This window comes from Capricornis sumatraensis, chromosome 5, assembly GCF_032405125.1.
Source record: "Capricornis sumatraensis isolate serow.1 chromosome 5, serow.2, whole genome shotgun sequence".
Classification (NCBI taxonomy): Eukaryota; Metazoa; Chordata; class Mammalia; order Artiodactyla; family Bovidae; genus Capricornis; species Capricornis sumatraensis.
This window is the reverse complement of record NC_091073.1, coordinates 39,934,022-39,940,611: the sequence shown is the minus strand read 5'-3', so window position 1 is coordinate 39,940,611 and position 6,590 is coordinate 39,934,022.

Below are 6,590 nucleotides of genomic sequence, written 5' to 3'. Positions count from 1 at the left end.
AAAATCATGTCCATTGAGCCAGTGATGCCGTCAAGCCATCTCATCCTCTGCCATCCCCTTCTCCTCCTGTCCCCAGTCCCTCCCAGCATCAGGGTCTTTTCCAATGAGTCAGCTCTTTGCATGAGGTAGCCAAAGTATTGGAGTTTCAGCTTGAGCATCAGTCCTTCCAGTGAACACCCAGGACTGATCTCCTTTAGGATGGACTGGTTGGATCTCCTTGCAGTCCAAGGGACTCTCAAGAGTCTTCTCCAATACCACAGTTCAAAAGCATCAATTCTTCAGCACTCAGCTTTCTTCACAGTCCAACTCTCACATCCATACATGATCATTGGAAAATCCATAGTCTTGACTAGATGGACCTTTGTTGGCAAAGTAATGTCTCTGCTTTTGAATATGCTATCTAGGTTAATCATAATTTTCCTTTCAAAGAGTAAGCGTATTTTAATTTCATGGCTGCAATCGCCATCTGCAGTGATTTTGGAGCCCCCCCCACCAAAATAGTCTGACACTTTTCCCACTGTTTCCCCATCTATTTCCCATGAAGTGATGGGACCAGGTGCCATGAATGTTGAGCTTAAGCCAACTTTTCACTCTCCTCTTTCACTTACATCAAGAGGCTTTTTAGTCCTTCTTCACTTCCTGCCAAAAGGGTGGTGTCATCTGCATATTTGAGGTTATTGATATTTCTCCCGGCAATCTTGATTCCAATTTGTACTTCTTCCAGCCCAGTGTTTCTCATGATGTACTCTGCATAGAAGTTAAATAAGCAGGATGATAATATACAGCCTTGACGTACTCCTTTTCCTATTTGGAACCAGTCTGTTGTTCCATGTCCAGTTCTCACTGTTGCTTCCTTACCTGCATATAAGTTTCTCAAGAGGCAGGTCAGGTGCCTGCCTCTTTCAGAATTTTCACAGTTTGTTGTGATCCAGACAGTCAAAGGCTTTGGCATAGTCAAGAAAGCAGAAATAGATGTTTTTCTGGAACTTTCTTGCTTTTTCGATGATCCAGCAGATGTTGGCAATTTGATCTCTGATTCCGCTGCCTTTTCTAAAACCAGCTTGAACATCTGGCAACTACTAAGAAATCAATTTTTTCAATCTTTTTTTTTGACATAGTCAATTAGATTGTAATTAAAAAGATTTGTATGGTAAAAATCATGTGACTTTTTTTGTGTATGAAATGAAATTTCTGCCATCTTTCTAAAATTTGTGTTGTTTATTCATTAGAACCCTTATGAAAGACTTCTATAAAAACATTTATATTTACCTCTTGAAATGTTGTTTTCTGTATAAATATAATTTAAAATATCAAAGCACAGTAAGAAGATGAATTTCTGAAATTTACTTTCTATTGTATAAAAAGATAACTTTTTAAAAAGAAAGCTTAAATTTTTACAATATTCTAGATAATTTTATATTTAAAAGTGAGCTTAACTTACAGTGTTATTGATATAAACCTGCTCTCTCTTTAAAAAATTTTTAGTTTTAAGTAAATTTTATTCATATAAAATATACTGTGGGAGAGGTTTTTAATTTTTTTATTCTTTTGTAAATAAAAGTAAATTTTAAGTTCTTTCTCTTATAATCACAAGACAATTCTACCTTAACAGAACAAGAATTAATCTCATTTGGATGATGTTAAAATCACCATATCATCAAAGCTAAATGGTAAGAAACACTGAAAGAGACTACATGAAATTAATTAAATGCTGTATAGGTCAGTAAGTTTTAATATGGGTAATGGTCTCAACAGAGTTTTTGAGGACTTAATGATCTCTTTTATATCAATTGACATAATAAGAGATAGTATTAAAATTGATAACTGCTATTGTTGAAAACTTGAATATCTATATACAAGCAAAAGTGAAAGTGTTAGTCATTCAGTCATGCTAACTATAGGATCCCATAGGCTGTAGCCCACCAGGCTCCTTTGTCTATGGGATTTTCCAGGCAAGGATTCTGGAGTGGTTTGCCATTTCCTTCTCCAGAGTATCTTTCCCACCCAGGGATGGAACCTGGGTCTCCTGCACTGCAAGCAGATTCTTTACTGACTGAGCTAGCAGGGAAATCAATGTAAGGCTGTAATTAAAACTGAATGCTTCTGTATATCAAATTTACTTGTCATTTATCCATTTACAAAAGTTAGCATTTGTAAACAGATTCGTCAACTTTGGCTCTCAAATTTTTTCATTAGCATAGGATTAACACTATTTCAAAATGTTTTTTCCTGACCATGTATATTGGTAATGTGATGTGCTAGGTGAATTTCTAACACTTGGCTGATTGCAAGTCTTGGCTAATGTGCTGCTTTTGAAAGTGTAGTTCAGTTCAGTTCAGTCGCTCAGTCATGTCTGACTTTTTGTGACCCCATGAATCGCAGCACACCAGGCCTCCCTGTCCATCACCAACCCCCGGAGTTCACCCAAACTCATGTGCGTCAAGTCGGTGATGGCATCCAGCCATCTCATTCTCTGTTGTCCCCTTCTCCTCTGACCCCAATCCCTCTCAGCATCAGGGTCTCTTCCAATGAGTCAACTCTTTGCGTGAGGGGGCCAAAGTATTGGGGTTTCAGCTTCAGCATCAGTCCTTCCAATGAACACCCAGGACTGGTCTCCTTTAGGGTGGACTGATTGGATCTCCTTGCAGTCCAAGGGACTCTCAAGAGTCTTCTCCAACACCACAGTTCAAAAGCATCAATTCTTCAGCACTCAGCTTTCTTCACAGTCCAACTCTCACATCCATACATGACCAAAGGAAAAACCATAGCCTTGACTAGATGGACCTTTGTTGGCAAAGTAATATCTCTGCTTTTAATATGATATCTAGGTTGGTCATAACTTTCCTTCCAAAGAGCAAGCATCTTTTAATTTCATGGCTGCAATCACCATCTGTGGTGATTTTGGAGCCCAAAAATATAGTCTGACACTATTTCCACTGTTTCCCCATCTATTTCCCTTGAAGTGATGGGACCAGATGCCATGATCTTCATTTTCTGAATGTTGAGCTTTAAGCCCACTTTTTCACTCTCCTCTTTTGCTTTCATCAAGAGGCTTTTTAGTTCCTCTTCACTTCCTGCCATGATGGTGGTGTCATCTGCATATCTGAGGTGATTGATATTTCTTCCAGCAATCTTGATTCCAGCTTGTGCTTCTTCCAGCCCAGCATGTCTCATGATGTACTCTGCATAGAAGGTAAATAAGCAGGGTGACAATATACAGCACTACTGCAAAGTTTTGATCTTTGTTGATTTACCTAGCTATAATAGGTAGCTAATCTTAAAAAGATGGCTCTTATTTACTGTGATGTTTATATTCATGTAAGATGATCAGTGTTACATTATAGTCTTCTTTAAATGCACTCAGATAAACTCCAACAACTACTTCAAAAGAAAAGGCAGAAAAACTCTGAAGTTTTCACGTGGAGTAGGGTGCAATAATCTTGGCTGTTTTTCTAGTTATGTGTTTGGTTCTAACTGCTTATAAAACAGCTCTCTTCCTGTGCTCTGAGGAAATTTGATCTTTCACTGAGGTGAGTATTGCCGGAAGGATTTAGAGAATATCAGAAGAATTTAGAAACCTCAAAGTTGGCTTCCATGAACACCTGGTCAATTATTTGAGACAATAAATGGGAAGTATGGCAACTTATAAAATACTTAAATTCATTTCCAGATTACCCATGTATGTGTGCTTTGGCTTCTTTTCCTGCTTTAATACTTGGAATAACTTTATGGAAGATGATCCGGCAGACTATGGCTTGATTAATTTTACATTAGAAAGAATATGATTATTTACCAATCTTTAAACCATATACCTGAAAAGCTACCAGATAATTATGATTAAAAGTCAAAGCACTTAGAGAGTTAGGGAGAATTTGGAGATCTCCTCTTTCAAATTAATCTTATGAATTCCTTTAACTTTGCATATATTTTTGATTTTTTTAGTGCTGTGGAAATATATCTGGCTTTGAGCCTCAGCTCAGTCTCCTTATTTTAGCTGTTATTGTGGTTATTTTTGTTCAGTGAGAGATTAGGATAACTGTCACTTTGTCTTTCACAGTAAAATTAATAATCATAAATAATAACTGATAAAATATGCTGTTTTATGATATTAATCTTTCAAAAAACATGCTGATTTTCCATCATCATCATCATTATTATTACTACAATTTTACTGATTAGAAAATTTAGGCTTACAGTAGTCAAACAATTAGTTGTCCAGGGTGACCCATTTTGCTGGTAGCAAAAATAGAATTCAAAGCCAAATGTGATGACTTCAGATTTTGAATTCTATATATTGAATAATTTTTCTATATTAAGAGATCCAATTTCACAACTATGTTTGCAATTTATGCACAGTCAAAAACAAAAACACTTCAGTGGAAAAAATATGAGACCTCTTTTTCTATATTATGGCCTCTTTCTATTGTGCTTGCTAAGACTTTCCTAAAAAGTAAAAGGCTTATTTTAGGAGGGTATTTCCAATAAACTGGGGAGATTCGCATATGTTACATTATTACTAACAGAGAGCTTGGTGATGTGCAATTCACATCTTTTAATTTCATGGTTGCAATCACTATATGCAGTGATTTTGGAGCCCCCACAAAATAAACATGCTGTATATACCAAATATTCTTTATTCATCTGTCATTGGGCATTTAAGTTGTATACATATCTTAAATACTGTGAATAATGTTGTAATAAAGATGGCAGTGGAAATTAATCTTTTAAACCTTCATTTCAATTCTTTTGGATATAAGTGGGATTGCTCAGTTGTATATCAGCTTTAAATTTTTTGAAGAATCCCCATACTGTTTTTTACAATGACTGTCTGTCAGTTCAGTCACTCAGGCATGTCCAACTCTTTGCAAACCCATGGACTGCAGTACACCATGCTTCCCTGTCCATCACCAACTCCCAGAGCTTGCTCAAATTCATGTCTATCAAGTCAGTGATGCCATCCAACAACCTTATCCTCTGTCATCCCCTTCTACTCCTGCCTTCAATCTTCCCCAGCATCAGGGTCTTTTCCATTTAGTCAGCTCAGTTGTGTTCGACTCTTTGCGACCCCACCGACTGCAGCATGCAGGGCTTCTCTGCCCTTCACTATTTCCAGGAGTTTGCTCAAGATCATCTCCACTGAGTTGGTGATGCCATCCAACCACCTTGTCCTCTGTTGTCCCCTACTTCTGCCTTCAACTTTTCCCAGCATCAGGGTATATTCTAATGAGTCGGCTCTTCGCATCAGGTGGCCAAAGTATTGGAGCTTCAGCTTCAGCATCAGTCCTTCCAATGAATATTCAGGACTGATTTCCGTTGGGATTGACTGGTTTGATCTCCTTGCAGTCCAAGTGACTCTCAAGAGCCTTCTCCAACACCATGGTTGCAAAGTATCAATTCTTTGGAGCTCAGCTTTCTTTATGGTCCAACTCTCACATCCATGCATGACTACTGGAAAAACCAAAACTTTGACTAGATGGAACTTTGTTGGCAAAGTAATGTCTTTGCTTTTTAATATGCTGTCTACATTTGTCATAGTTTTTGTTCCAAGGAGCAAGCATCTTTTAATTTCATGGCTGCAGTCACCATCAGCAGTGATTTTGTAACCTAAGAAAATAAAGTCTGTTACTGTTTCCTCTGTTTCCCCATCTATTTGCCATGAAATGATGGGACCAGATGCCATGATCTTCGTTTTCTGAATGTTGAGCTTTAAGCCAACTTTTTCACTCTCCTCTTTCATTTTCATCAAAAGGCTCTTTAGTTTCTCTTCACTTTCTTCAATAAGGGTGGTGTCATCTGCATATCTGAGGTTATTGATATTTCTTGTGGCAATTTTGATTCCAGCTTGTGCTTCATCCAGTTTGGCATTTCACATGATGTACTGTGCATATAAGATAAACAAGCGGGGTGACAATATACAACCTTGATGTATTACTTTCCAAATTTTGAACCATTCTGTTGTTCTATGTCTGGTTCTAACTGTTGTTTCTTGACCCGCACGCAGGTTTCTCAAGAGGCACGTAAGGTGGTCTGGTATTCCCATCACTTTAAGAATTTTACAGTTTGTTGTGATCCACATGATCAAAAGTTTTAGGGTAGTCAATGAAGTAAAAGTAGATATTTTTCTGGAATCCTCTTGCTTTTTGTATGATCCAATGGATGTTGGCAATTTGAACATTAGTTTGTCTGTCTTTTCGAAATCAAGCTTGAACATTTGGAATTTTTTGGTCACATACTGTTGAAGCCTAGCTTGGAGAGTTTTGGGCATTACTTTACTAGCATGTGAGATGAGTGCAATTGTGCAGTAGTTTGAACATTTTTGGTGTTGCCTTTCTATGGGATTGGAATGATAACTGAACTTTTCCAGTCTGGTGGCAAATGCTGAGTTTTCCAAATTTGCTGGCATATTGAGTGCATCACTTTCACAGCATCATCTTTTAGCATTTGAAATATTTAGCGTTTGAAATTCCAGCTTATCTGGAATTCCATCATCTCCACCAGCTTTGCTCATAGTGATGCTTTCTAAAACACACTTGACTTTGTACTCCAGGATGTCTGGCTCCAGATGAGTGATCACACCATCATGATCATCT